The 15,274-nt window shown below is 41.1% G+C and overlaps 1 protein-coding gene and 1 long non-coding RNA gene across 4 annotated transcripts in view; one reads left to right on the top strand and one right to left on the bottom strand.

The window, feature by feature from the left end:
* The window catches only part of GSE1 (Gse1 coiled-coil protein), a 770,474-nt gene that overhangs the window by 84,369 nt on the left and 670,831 nt on the right, over positions 1–15,274 (top strand). The gene's annotated exons all lie outside the window — the stretch shown is intronic.
* On the bottom strand, positions 2,662–11,842 carry LOC116422050. The gene is made up of 3 exons (XR_004232644.1): positions 11,631–11,842; positions 8,828–8,879; positions 2,662–2,808 (listed from the first exon to the last, which is right to left on the bottom strand). It is a non-coding gene; the product is annotated as an uncharacterized LOC116422050 (long non-coding RNA).

Genomic DNA, 15,274 nt, shown 5'->3' with positions numbered 1-15,274 from the left:
AGCCCACTTAATCATGTTTGCCTCAATTTTCTCATCTATAAAATGAGTCAGAGAAGGAAATGGCAAACCAGTATCTTTGCCAAGAAAACCCAAAATAGGGTCACAAAGAGTGGAACATGATTGAACAATAAGAATTTTTTAAAATGCTTCAATGACCCTTGGGGGGGGGGGCTACTTTATCCCTAGACCTCCTCCTCTTCCTCCTCCTCCTCCTCCTCCTCCGCCTCTCCCACTCCCAAATTTAAAAAAGAAAATGAGGGAATTGGAATGCAGAGAAGAAAAGTGACTAGTCCTTTGTGAGTAGCTGAGATCAAGAATAGAAAGATTTCTTTCCACTTCTGTCCAATTGTTAATCACAGAGATGAGGCAGGAGCACCAAATATGGCTAGATAGCCGGGACTTAAAAAAATGTCTGCTTGTTCACTTTTCAGAGAAGGTAACTCAAGCCAAGAGGGAGGGGACTTGCCAGAATTTCATTGTATGTTAGTGGCAGAGCTGGAGAGACTTTGGGGAAAAGAGGGATAAAGGTCTTTCACATTCCCTGTACCCATTTCAAGAAAGTGGTATCTTTTCCAGCTACAAGAATCACTAAATTTGGAAAGAGAATCTCAATTTATGGCTCTCCCAAAGTGCAATGGGCTGGGGTATCATGGGTGTTTCCTCCCTGGAATTTTTCTAGGACACACTGGAGGATGACTCTCCAGGGGCAGGGATGCTCCTCAGGGGCAGGGATGCCATAGTAGCTAATACCCATCTAGGTCAGGATTGGATTAAATAGTTTCTGAAGCTCCCTTTTGAGATGCTGTGATTCTGAGAACTTAGGCTCTGTTTTTATTTTTTTTTTCACTATCGTGTAAAAATAGTATGATGCTGTTATGCTGTTGTATGATGCTATTTTTAGTTCCTTCATATTCCATTAACAGAAATAACAGCAGCAATCAGCAATTACTTCGATGAGTAACTTGCTTACATTTATTCCTTAAATCATTTGCTCCATTGTCCCGTTCTCAGATAGGCCCACGTAGTCCTGAGCCTCCATTTTATAGCTTGGGAAAGTGAGATCTGGGGCTCATCTAAGATCATTTCATAGGTTTTGATATTAGGAGGGACTCCCTTCTTTTTATAAAGGAGGGAATAACTTCAGAGAAAGAAGGTAGCTTCAGCTAAGGTCAGGGGTTATATCCAGACCCTGGTCCTCTGATCTCCAATCTAGTCTTGCTTCTTGAGGAACAGGCCATCTGTTTCCTGATTGAGCATCCTTGATAACTCTTTAAATACCGCACAAATGTGAATTTGCTTTTGTTGTTATTACAACATTCATTTTTATTTTCAGCTATTGCTATTATTCTGCTTCCTGGCCCTTGAAAACAGCTCAACCTGAAGAAAAGCTTTTTTTCCCTTTGAAAAGCTTCATTGTTTTTGTTTCTGTGCTAATATTCTAGGTTGTGACATAATATAGAGTGACTTGGACATATAATTGGAAAAAAGACTATTGAATATATATATATATATATATATATATATATACACACACACACACAAACACACACATACACATATATGTATATATAAGGTGATTGATTTCACACTAGCACTAAGCACTTTGAAATGCCACTAGAAGGAAGGGTTCCTGTCATCCTCCTCTTACAACTCAGGTCAGCCTAAATACATTTATTAAGCATCTGCTGTAAACAAGGACCTGGGCTTGGTGTTGGGGATGCAAAGATAAATCCACATTCTTTGCACTCAAATAATTTGAAGAGAACAATTAAATAAATAAATATTGTACAAGGAAGGATTGAGGGTCAAGGGTCAAGGGAGAAATCCAGACAAAGGGCTATGAGAGAAGTAGGGAGCAAGACCTCCTTTCCCCATGTGGACCAAGGTCAGGAGAGGTTTCATGGAGAGGGTAGAATTTTATTTGGATCTTGAAGGAAGGAAGAGACTTTATTAGACAGCATGGGGAGCATTCATGGCACATATTTAACCTATATCAGAGTGGGGAGGTAAAGGAGGGAAGGAGAAAAATTTGGCACATAATGTTCTACAAAAATGAATATGGAAAACTATCTTTAACATTTATTTGGAAAACTAAAATACTGTTGAAAAAAGAAAAAAAAGATGTAGTTCATTCCAGGCCAGATATGGGGATAGGGGATCAAAGCCCAGATAGGAAGGCAGAACAGGATTAAAGGATGGTGGCTGTAGCTCTGACCAGGACCCCATGTGCCTTAAGGGAAGGCAGCATAAAGAAGGACGAACAGATAACTTTCAGTACCCTTGTGGAGGACCTTGAATGCCCAAGTCCGAGTTTACACCAATAGGGAATCTCTAAAGTTCCTAAGAAGAACATGAAAATTGAACGTTTGTAGGATGTGGGGATGGGACAGACTTTATAGCTCTTAGCCCTTCATCCCCCCTGAGGGCCAAGTAAAGTAATAATGCTTGTCTCTATGGCAACAAAGTTAAGAATTCTAGATGTAGGTAGGAGGTAGCAGTACAATACACCATAGTAGCTGAGTTTGAAGTGAGGGCTTGAAAGATGGGTTGAAGAAAAGGGATAAAATGCACTCTTATCAGACTATTGCAACAGTTTAGGCCAGGGTGATGAGGATCCTGTACAAGGGATGGTTGCGTTGGAAGTGGAGATACTGGAGAACAGAAGCAGGAGGATGAAGACCCCGTTGGGTACCAGTCCTTGGCAAAGTTCCAAGCCTCTGGGAGCTGCCTTTGGTATATCCAGTAATCCCATCTCTTGACTTCCCACTCTTTCGCCATCAGGCCCTTGGAGGTTTCTGTCTTTCCTCCCTAAGGAAGAGATTTGACCCTGATCATTTGTTGCTGTTATTGTCCATCCTTTGTTCTCAAAGAGTTCCAATGACAGCACAAAGGGATATTTTGAATTGTACATAAGTGTTACAGAGCTAGGCAAAGTCATCAGTCTCCCTTTATCCTCTGAAGTCACTGAAGTTCAGGGCCACGACAAACAATCAAAGTTGACTCTCTGTGTTACTGCGTTTCTGGAATTCTTTACTCATTTACACTTGAGCACAAATGGGTCTTAAATCTGTGATCATTCTCCTAGGAATTGTCACCTGAGTCTGAGCATTCTATCTACCCTAAATATTGATTTCCCATTGACCCTTAGGTTCCCCCCTCTCCACTCACACCAGTTCCCTCATTTGTTTTTCCTTAGTGAATGTTTCTTGGGCTACCTTGGAAGACAGCTTATAGAAGAATAGCTCTAGGATGAGGGATTTGATATCACCCAATCAATCAACAAATATTCATTGAGCTCCTGGGTTGAAGCTCCCAGAAAGACTTAACCGTCTTTACATTGCCTTCCCTCAAGGGATTACCACTTTTAGTTGGGAAGGCAAAACCAATGCATGAAAAATTAATGGGCAATACAAAGCACTAAAGAAAGGCCAAGTGAGTGGTGCAGAAAATTTAAAGGATGCTCTCTGGGGGTTAGGAGCTTGGAGGAATGGGGTGAGGGAGCCATAGAGCTTAATGGAATGAACACTAGATTCACAGTAAGGGCACCTTGGTTTCAGAAACCCACTCTGCTGTTTCTTACCTTTGTGATTTTGGGCAGATCACTTCATTTGTGAGCTTCAACTTCCTTATCTGTAAAAATAGGGATTAGGAGCAAATGTTCTCTAAGCAGCTTCCAGCTCTAAACTCAGTGATTCTGTGGAGGTTTCATCGAGGGGCTAATACTCTGTTTTCATCTGGAAAGCTAGGATAAAGTAAACTGAGAGGGGAGGGAACATTGCAAATGGGGCAAAAACAGCAAGAACATTTTTTGTGTTCAGAATGTTCGATGTGAATTTGGAGAAGAGGAGGAGGAGGCTGATCTGAGTGGAGCAGGGGCAGGGGTTTGGAACCAGACCAGGCCAAGCCTTAAATGTTAGCCTTAAAGAGTTGATCTTGAGTCAATGTGGCTTCATCTCCCTAAGAGTGAACTGCCTTTTCTCAGACTTGAGGGATTTTGCCAAAACGAGAGTGATATCTCTTTGTCTTGTGATGCTCAGAGTCTTTGGATGGCCATCAGTAGAAAGAATGCCAATTTTAGAGTTACCAATTTAGGTAATAATGAAGAATATGTAAAACTCCAGGGACCTATGTTTTTATCAGTGTGGGCAATCCTGCCAGGGACAGACACCTTAGGACAATCTCTTTGAGTTTCAAGTGCTTAAAGATTTTTCTTGTGTAGTGTGATAAATGTGGAAATATGTTGAGAAGAATATGTTTAAACTATATTGGATTACTTGCCATCTAGGGGCGGGGGAAGAGGGAGAGAGCAGGAGAAAAATTTGGAACACAAAGTTTTACAAAAATGAATGTTGAAAACTAACTTTACATGGATTTGAAAAAATAAGATTCTATTGAGAGGGGGAAAAAAGAATTTAAATCTTAGTGTCTAGTCCCTAGAGATGAGTTCAGATTTCAAATTCAAATCTGTCACTTCCTACTTGTGTGACTTTGAGCAAATCACTTAACTACTCTGGCCTTGATTTTTTCATCTGCAAAATAAAGATAAAGTACTATATATATATATATATATATATATATATATATATATACACACACTCACACATGCACACACACACACACATATATATATACATACATATGCATGTATATTTAGATATATGTGTAATATATACAAATACACATATATATGTATATAATTTTAAAATTCTTTATATATAAGCTTGAAAACTATTATTATTCTCATTTTATAGATAGGGAAACTGAATTCCAGAAAGGATGTAACCTAGCTAGGAAATCAGGATTCAAATCCAGGTTCTCTGCTTTCCAAATCCACCATATCACACATCCTGAATGGCCTGAACCCTTTTGTTGTTGTTGTTCAGCTGTTCCACTTATGTTTTACTCTTTATGAGCCCATTAGGGATTTTCTTGGCAAAGATACTGGAATGGTTTGCCATTTCCCCCCCTACCTCAGCTTATTTGACAAATGAGTTACTGAGGAAAATAGGATTAAATGACTTGTCCAGAGTCACACAGCTAGTAAGAGTCTACGGTCAGATTTGAATTGAGAAAAACAAGCCTTTGCAGTTGCCAGACTGGGCACTCTATCCACTGTGCCATCCTGCTGCCCCCAATCCATATTATCTTTGCTGACCAATCTGCTGCAGTGAAAGCTAGAAGCCAGGACCAGCTGACCATCCAAAACCTTTTAGGCATTCCATGTAAAATAGATAACAATTACACCTGCTCCTGGAGTGCTTGTGAGGACCCAATGAGATCATTGTAAAGCACTTAGCATGTGTCTGACACATTGTAGGCAGTATGAGGATGATGGTCAAGATGTATCTGATTGCCTCCATACTTATTGCATTGTTCTCTCCTAAAGCAGTTTCTCCAGAAGCCATATCATCTACCAACAAGCTCCCTGCTTTTACAGATGAAGCAGCTGAAGCCTCAATTGTTTGAATGACTCTATGTGCCCTCATGGATTTTGTCCATGTGGTTTTCTTAGCAAAGATACTGGAATGGTTTGTCACTTTCTTCTCTAGTGTGTCCCCATTTTATGGATGAGGAACTAAGGCAAGCAGGGGTTACAGATAATACGTATCTAAGGTCACATCTGAACTTCAGTATTCCTGACTCCAGCTCTAGCTCTCTATCCACTGAGCCACCTAGTTCTTACGCAACTTGCCCAGGATTAGATTGGTAGAAAATAGCAGTACTTGGATTCCAAGGTTCTTACCACTGTAGCATATGATTTTTCTTTGAGCTAGAATCACAGATAGGACCCGGAGCTGGAAAGGTCATCTAGTTCAGGACTTCTTAAACTTTTTCTCCTTTTCACCCAAGAAATTTTTACATGACCCAGGTTTATAGATATACAAATCAAACATTTATTGATAATGTCATAATTTTCTGACTCCTATATTTAATTGTGAGATCTTATATGGGATCACGAGCCATGGTTTCAGAAGCTGAGGTCCAGTCCAACTCCTTTATTTTACAGATGAAGACATTGAGAGCTGTAGAAAAGAGATCTGCCCAAACAATCCAAATAGTAAGGAGCAGAGGGGAGATTCTGCTCACTTCTGCAGGTGCTTGAGGGGTCCAGACTTAGGCCACTGGCCTAAGTTCCTTGGAGCCCCACTTAGAGAAGGGCGCCCTTTGTCCCCGTTAGCCCATCAGTCTGGCTCTCCTCTCCTGTTTTTGAAATTCAAAACATTTACAAGACCAGCCCTCTTTGCTCTTGCCCTCTGTTACAGAAAAGAGGATTTGGAAAGCTTTTTTGCTTGTTTTGGCGGCCTTTCCTTCTTGTTCAGTCTCTCTTTGCTTGAATTTGCTCCCTCTCTCTTTCTTTCCAACCCCTCCTCCTTGTATAAAAGTTTAAACAATAAGCAAGAGATGTGTAGCAGATCTGCTGTGAAAGAAGATTCCAGTTCTCTTCTGGAGCCCCTTGGGAAAGATACTTCTGTCTGAAAGTTTTAGGGACAGCCCCGAGACTCCACAAATACTCTACCCAGCCCCAATACCTTTCCACTAGAGCCAAATAGGTCCTTTTATTTTATAGGCTAATACTGGCATGCTACCCGTTCTCCAACAAGGTCTGAACTCCTGATTTCAAGGTCACTGGTCTTAAATTGCAGGCAAGATAGACAGGCAGATGGACAGAGACAGAGAGATAGAAAATAGATACATAGATGCATGGATAGGTAGAGAGATAAATAGATGGAATGATAGACAGATGGATAGATAGATAGATATAAACAGATGGACAGAAATAAATAGATACGTAGATATACAGACAGATAGAAGGATAAATAGGAAAATAGATAAATAGATGGAAGGGTAGATAGATGAATAGACAGATGGACATGAATAGATAGACTGACAGAGATAAATAGGTGGACAAAAAGTAGATAGACAACCAATCAGATAAATAGATAGACTAATAGATAGATGGACAGAAAGAGATAGATAGATAGATAGAACAGACAGAAAAATGGAAAGATATTACTAATAAATAGTATATTTGTATTTCTTGATTCCTAACATCTTAAATAATAGATTTATATAGATTCATATCAGCTAGGCCTCCCCTTTTGACTCAGCAATAAATTCACATGAGGATTTCAAGATAGGCTAACGTAGAACTTAAATCTACTTCATCAGTTGTAAAAAACTCTTTTCCTTTATGTTCCCAGTTTTCTTAATTTCTGGGAATCTCATTTGATTCTTATATCAATCCATGAGGAAGAGGCTATTATTATTCCCATTTTACAGCTGAGGAGACTAAGACCTGGAAAGAGTGTAGTAAGACCACAAAGATAATAAGCATCTGTGGCAGGATTTGAACTCGAGACTTCCGACTCCAAGGTTCTCTGCCATTGTCTCACATCATCAATGTTATTCTTATATAAAGTGAGCCATTTCAGATGTGTCAATCTCAACTCACGTGTCTTGGGAGTGTCTATGAACCCAGGCGGTAAGTGACATCTCACTTTTTTTCCCAGCTGCAGAGGGATAGCTTGTCCCCTACTATGGTTTTTGATTTGGTTATTTTTTTGCAGAAGGAGGTGCGTTTAGCTCATGCCGCTCTCCATCGGTGCCCTTTGCTAGAGCATTTGCCGTCTGCTCAGATGAAATCCTCGAATTACTTTGGGAAAAGCCCTTGGCTCAGATTTCTGGTCTGGGCAGTGTACATCTGGACAGCCCAGCTGCCGGAGGCAGTCAGAGCTGGGAAAGGGAAGGGGGGAGAAAATAATTCCAAACACCCAACCACAGAGACAGTCAGGCCAGGAACCCTGTAGACACAGTGTCCCTCAAGGAAAAAAAAATCCTACTTTGGGAATTATGAGAGGAAAGAAGAAGTGGAAGGTTTATGGACAAGGAGGAGCTGAGGGAGGAATCAGTAAAATGCTTCTCTTTAAAACTTGGTAATTTCCAGAAAAAGGAAAAGGTAGCAAAAGGGGAAGATAGTTCACATAGGGAAGCCAGGCTAAAACGAGGGAGACTGGGAAGATTTCCATGTCTACATTCAGAGAATCACGGTTCAGACTCAATTCTACCACTTCTCCACTGGATGATCTTTTCAGAGACTAACTATTTAATCTGTGCAACAAGGGGATTAAACTGGTGATTTCTTAGAACCCTGAAGCTTTAAATCCTCTTCTGATTCTATGGAATGAAAATTCAGGTTTTTTTTTGTTTTGTTTTGTTTTGTTTTGTTCTACTAGTGTTGTGATTTTTGGGGAAGTCACACAATCTCTCTGTACCTCAGTTTCCCCAGTAAGCAAAAAATGAACAGATTCCATGCATGGGCATAGGGATGCTTTTTGCATATGTTCAAGATTGCAACAGGGGGCAGGCAGTTCAGAGGAAGGTCCTGAGTCAGCGTGAGCTGGGATTTCACACGGCAAGCCAAGGAGCAGCTGAGAACAGAGCCGATTCTAGGGGCATTCAAAGGAGACATTTGGGTCAGGGCAAACATATGGAAAAGGGTAAAGGAGGGAGGGGGTGACAGAGATGGGATGTTTTGTAATATTCCTTTTGAAAAATGCATGTATTTTCATTGCCAGAAAACTCCCTCTTCTCTGGGGCCTAGAGATTTGTTTGTAATGAGTTGTCACATATGTTTCAGTGAAGGCTCAAAGCGTTTGAGGGGAAATAATAGAAAGTGGAAGAAATTTTGCTACCTTGCCTAGAGTGCTTTGTCCCAGTTCTGGAAGGAAGGCTGAGCATCGCCCCCATGTACATCCTAATGAGACCCTAGGTGGGGTGTGTCTCAGTGGAACCATTATCTTTCCCCATAGCCCAGCTCCAAGCTTACCAGTGATCATGGACAAAGTCACTTCTTCTTTTTGGGTCCTCAGTTTCCTTCTCTGTAAAAAGAGAAAGTTGGACCAGATCAGGGATAGCTTAACTTTTTTTTTTTAAATATGAACTCTTTTAAAAATAATGATTTCCCCCAAAAAATTATAATGGGAGGAAATGCTAGACTTCAGCTAGAGGTGAGTAAAAATTTATTTTCCTTGTCTGAATTGATGATTCCTTGAAATCTATCTATATACCTTTTTGGGTAGACTTCGGATTAAGAACCCCTTGGTTAGATGAATCATGAGATCCAGTGTTGCCATGGCTGTGTTGTATAGAAAAATAACAACGATCACTGGATTTAGAGAATTAATAATTTAATTTGTAGCCTTAGTTTCTTTATCTGTAAATATTACTTATATTATTTACTCACCGAATTGTTGTATTAAATGGAATAATGTAGCCAAAGTACTTCCTATTAAGAAAACACTAAGTAAATATCAGATAGCACCTAGCAGAATGCTTTGCACATAGTAGGTATTTAAATATTTTTTGAATTAAATTAAGCTATTATTACTATAGTATTCAACTTCTGAGGAGAGAGGGATTCTGCCACCAGAGACTTGTTCTGTGATCATTTGTTGTTGTTTAGTCATTTTTCAGGCATGTCTGATTCTTCATGATCCTGCTTAGGGTTTTCTTAGCAAAAATACTGATGTGGTTTTCCATTTCCTTTGCGTCATTTGATAGATGAGGAAACTGAGGCTGACAGGGTTAAGTGCCTTGCCCAGAATCACATAGCCAATAGCTGTCTAAAACAAAATTTGAATTCAGCTCTTCCAATACTAGGGCTGGTGCTCTGTCTACTGTGCTATTTTGCTGCCCTGCTGTGATCACAGTTGGAACCACTTTTTTGTACAATGAAGGTGGTGAAGATGCAGCACTTTTATTCTTCATCTTTCTGTTCTGAGCTCCAGATAGTTCAGGATGTGCTTTCTTTTAAGTCAGTCAACAAAAATTTCACTCAATCAGTTGATCAGAAGAAGTATTTCAAATGTGCCAACTATATACCAGTCAATGTGCTTGATGCTGGAAAAATGAAGGAAGGAAGGAAGGAGGGAGGGAGGGAGAGAGGGAAGGAAGGAAGGAAGAAGGGAGGGAGGAAGGGAAGGAGGGTAGGAAGGAAGGAAGGAAGGAAGAGAGAAAGAGGGAGATAGAGGGGGAGAAAAAAAGAAAAAAGAAAGGAAGATAGAAAAGAAAGACAAAGAAGGAAAAAGAAAAGAAAAGGAAAGAAGGAAGGAAGGGAGAAAGGAAGTAAGGTAAAAAGGAGACAGAAAGGGAGGGGGGACAAAGAAATGAAGGAAGGAAAGAAAAGGAAGAAAGGAAGGAAAGAAAAGGAAGGGAGGAAGGAAGGAAAGAAGGAAGGGAGGGAGGGAAAGAAGGGAAGAAAGAAGAGAAGGAAAAAAGGAAGGGAAGGAAGAAGGAAAGAAGGTAAAAAGGAGACAGAAAGGGAGGAGGGACAAGAAATGAAGGAAGGAAATAAAAGGGAGAAAGGAAGGATGGGAAAAAAAGAGAAAGAAAAGGAAAAAAGGAAGGAAGGTGGAGATAGAATAAGAGGGAGAGAAAGAAAAAAGTAAGAAAGAATGGAAAAGAAAGAGAAAGAAGAAAGAAAAGGAAGGAAGGAAGGAAGGAAGGAAGGAAGGAAGGAAGGAAGGAAGGGATGGAAAGAAGGAAGGGAGGAAGGAAGAAAGGAAGAGAAAGAGAGGGAAAAAAATGAAGAAAAATGAAATTTATAGCCTAGTTAGAGTCTAAAGTATTTACATTTGTAGGGAGAGGGGCTAGCAACCAGGAGCCCCAAGAAAGGCCCCAGGTGAGGCAATGGGGCAGCCACCCAGTGTTAGACTTGGCCTGAGGAAAGCCTGAGCTCCACCCAGCCTCAGCTACTTAGCTGTGTGACCCTGGAAGAGTCTGAGTTAATGTCCCCCTTCTTCCAGGGTTGCCAGGAGCACACAATGATCTCTAGTATTTGTTTTTTTTAAAGCCTCACATAGAACGTCCTCCTCCAGCCTTGGATGAACCGGGGGTTCTGAGAGATGCCGGGAAGAAGGGAGTACATTCTGGGCATGATGTACAGCCCCGGGGGAAGGTGGACCCCGTGGCCAATCTGCTGGGACTTCAGAGAACCCAGAGGGGAAGGATGCTCGGGAGGCTGGAGCATGTGTATGTGTGTGTGTGTGTGTGTGTGTGTGTGTGTGTGTGTGGTGGTGGTGGTGGTGGGGAATAGCTTTCGAAGGTCTTCGGAGAGATGATCCTCACTAGTCGGGGGTGCTGAGCCCGGCAGAGAGCCTGCCCCTGGGAGAGCCCGCGGGGGAAGGATGGCTGAATCAGGGATGTGCTCGCCGCCCCCTGTCCCTGTTAGTCCTTGGGCTCCCTCCCTTCCTTCAAGGAGCTCACTGCCTTGTAGAGTCCAGGTCAGCGCCCAAGGCCAAGACAGGAAAGTTTCGGGGAGCCGCGTGATCCGCACCGGCCGGGGCAGGGCTGAGGAGGGGGCCGGCCCCCTTCCCCAGCCCCCACAACTCACTCGCTACCTGTGCGACCCCGGCCGGGCGCTTTCCTCCTTGCAGGGCTTACTGGTTTTCATCGGTAAAGTGAGGAGGGGCGCTAGCTGAGCCCTGGGGTCTTTTTTTTTTTTTTTAGCTCCGGATCCTGTGAGCACGAAGGCAAAGGGGAAAAGGCTTTGTGTCGGCCTTGCTGACTGGAAATCAGCTCTCCCTCTCCCCCCACCCCCCCCAGTTCCCCGGGCCCCCACCTTCCCCTACCTTCTGCCCTGTTCTGGGCGACGGGCCTGCCATTTGTTGGGGCTGCTCTCCCCGGGAGGGAGCTGGGACCCGGAGGAATGCCAGTAATCTCTCTGAGGAGCGGCCTGATCCCGGCGGCGCTCACATTCCCTCTGGCTCCAATTTCAACCAAATTCCTTTCTTCCCCATCAGCCTCCCCGGCAGCCCCTGGCCTGCCCTCTCCCTCCCTGGCCTCCAGCCCTAACCCCTGCCCTGGCCTGCCCTGCTGGGAGCCCCCACCCTTTTCGACTTCATTACCCCCCCCCCCCCCAACCCATTCTCACCGGGTGTCTGGGGACCAGCCATTCTCCTGCACTTTAATTGTACAAAATCTCCAAGTGACTTATCTGAAAGACGGAAAGATTATTGGTGTCACAGGTCAGGCAAGAATAACGCACAACCTCCCCCCACCCTGTCTGTATTTGTGTGTCTCTCCCTCCCTCTCTCCCTCCCTCTCCTCTCTCTCTCTTTTTCTGTCTCTCTGTTTTTTCTCTCTGTCTCTCTCTCCTCCTCCTCCTCCTCTTTTTCCTCCTCCTCCTTTCTTCTTCTTCATCTTCTCTCTCTCTCTCTCTCTCTCTCTCTCTCTCTCTCTCTCTCTCTCTCTCTCTCTCTTTCTCTCTCTCTCTTTTTCTTTCTCTGTCTCTCTCTGTCTGTCTCTGTGCCTCTGTCTCTGTCTCTCTCTCTCTCCGCACTCCCCCTCCCCCCTTTCCTCCTGTCTTGTTCCTTCTCCTAGCTTCTCAGAGCACCCTCAGTGTGGGGTGGAGAGGTCAGTGGAGATGGACTTTCCTGTATACTACCAACTAATGCAGATTTCTAATATTCTTCTTTTCATAAACCAAGATGTCCCAAGACATAATCCCTTAATCTTCTCTCCTCCAAGTTACCCTGATATTTTTCTGAGGACCCAGATTCAAGTTCTGGTATTGCCACTTACTAATTAAAAGAATCATAGACTTGTAGAATATGAGACTATAAGGATTATTTGAAAGAAATTGTTAAAAGGAATCCAGAAAAGAGATATCAGAGCTCAAAGGATCTTTTTAAAATATAGAATAGCCAACTCAATTTCAATGGACTTGTGATGGAGAGAGCCATCTCCATCCAGAAGGAAAATTGTAGGGATTGAATGTGGATCACAACATAGTATTTGCATCTTTTTGTTGTTTAGTTGCTTTCTTTTCTTTTTCTTTTTGATTTTTCTTGTGCACTATGATAAACCTGGAAATATGTATAGATGTGCATATGTTTAACCTATATTGTCTGGCTTGCTATCTAGGGGAGGGGGTGAGGGAAATGGAGGGAGAAAAACTTGGAAAACAGGATTTTGCAAGGGTGAATGTTGAAAACAATCTTTGCATGTATTTTGAAAATCAAAAGCTATTATTAAAAAAAGAATCTAGAATCACAGAATCTAAAACAGATAGTAGAGCTAGAGGGAGCTTTAGATTATAAAATAGAATAACAGAATCTAGAACAAAAATAGCAGATCTGGGGGGATCTTTGGAATATGAAATGTTAGAATTACAAAGTACTTCAGAGAATGTCTAATGAAACCACTTTATTTTACTGATAAGGGAAGTGCTCTGAAGAGAGGAAGTCCCTTACTTTGCTGAGTAACAGAGCTGGAATAATAGAAGTCAGGTCTTACCGTGTTCAAGCCAAGTTCTTTTGCCATTATTTCAAGTAGTCCCTTATATTGACATTGGGTAAAATCACTTTTTCTCTGAGTCTCAGTTTTCTGCTCTCTAAAATGGAGGATTGGATGTATTGATCTATGAGGTCATTTGCAATCCTTTTAGTCTATAAATCTATGAGTTTCTCTAGAATTTAGGTTCACATCTTCCAGAGGTCAGAGCAAAGGTCCATTATCTTAGTGAGCTTGAACCAGCAGATTCACAAACAGCGACAGTCTGTGTTTTCAGAGACACTGGCAGAGTGTATGTTCTCAGGGTCAGGAATGGAACAGACTGTGCTATCTGGATGCAGTCGGACTAGTCACTTGACCAGACATCTGTTCCCCAGACTGATGGTACCTTTGTGGATGAAGCCGCCACATGTTGAATGTGGTATTCAGCTTCTGAGGCACATAGGGCTCCTAGATTGTTAGACTTTAGAATGTTGGGAAACCATTTCACAAATAGGGAAACCATGATCCTAAATGGTGAAATGAAGCAGCTGGTGATCAGAACCCAGGTCTCTGGTCTTATATCCAGAGGTATTTCTACTATATCCCATAGCTGTTACCCCAATACACTGTGTGACTCTGGACATATCCCAGTTTTGCCATCTCTGAAATGTAGAGTAAATAAGACTCAGCTGCTTCAGAGTTGCCGAGAGAACCCACTGATAAAGAATGAAGGCTGTAAGAAAAAAAGGAAAGAAAAAATATAATGAACAATAATTACTGTGAATGGCATGTACTCACTCATGAAACAGAAGAAGATAGGATAATGTATTAGAAAGTAATTGTCTTCAAGAAACATACTTGAACATAGTTAAAATGGGAGGTTGGAGAGGAATTTATTATGTATTGGGAATTGAAAAAGCAAGAATAGCAATCATGATCTCAGGCAAGTTAACAGTAAAAAATATGATGGTTAAAGAGATAGAGAAAAGTGCATTATGCTTACAGGCATCATTGTTGTTCAATTTTTTCAGGGGTGTCCAGCTCTTTGTTACTCCATTTCAGGCAAAAATATTAGACTGTTTTTCATTTCCTTCTCTAGTTCATTTTACAGGTGAGAGAACTGAGGCAAACAGGTTAAGTGACTTGTCTAGGTTCATACAGCTAATAAATGTCTGAGGCCAGATCTGAACTCAGGTCTTCCTGACTGTAGTAGGCTCAACACTTTACCCATCATGTTACCTAGCTGCCCATACAGTTACCATGGACAATGAGATGACACCAGTACTAAATTGATATTATATGATATGTATATTTTATAATTGATATCATATATTAATATTTATATACCAAACAGCAGAGCATCTAAATATGTAAATATACAACTAAACCATAATAATTTAGGACTTCAAAGTATCTCTGTAAGATAGACATATCTAACAAAAAGATAAAAAAGAAATTAAAGGACTTGACTAGAATTTTGGAACTTTAGAAAAATTACATTGGATAGATCTCTGGCAATTACTGAATGGAAAAAGAAAGGAAAATACATATTCTCATCCATGCAGTGTACCTTTACAAACATTAACCATTAGATTGAGTATAAAAACCTCATAAACAAAAAGTGAAAAGCAGAGATGTTAAATACATATTTGACAGTGCACCTAAGAGAAACCCCCAAAAGCAACAAATAACAATCCCAACTAAATAAAAAATATAAATCCTAAAGATCAAAGAAGAAATTAACAAGTTGAAAGCAATTAAAAATAAAAAACTAATCACAAAACATTGAATTGACAAAACTTGGAGCTGTTTTTCTGAAAGAAAATACTGATAAACTAGACTAAACAATAAACTAATTTGATCAAAAGAGAAACAGAGAAAAGTAACCCAAATTACCAATGATGTAATTGAAAGGAAATTTGTAAAAAATGAAGAGGAGACAAATTAAATTATTTGAAAATCTCTTGCCAAGTTATATTTGTCAAATTGAATAAATTAG

The sequence above is a fragment of the Sarcophilus harrisii genome, chromosome 2 (genome assembly GCF_902635505.1).
Source record: "Sarcophilus harrisii chromosome 2, mSarHar1.11, whole genome shotgun sequence".
Classification (NCBI taxonomy): Eukaryota; Metazoa; Chordata; class Mammalia; order Dasyuromorphia; family Dasyuridae; genus Sarcophilus; species Sarcophilus harrisii.
This window is presented reverse-complemented; position numbering and strand designations above follow the sequence as displayed.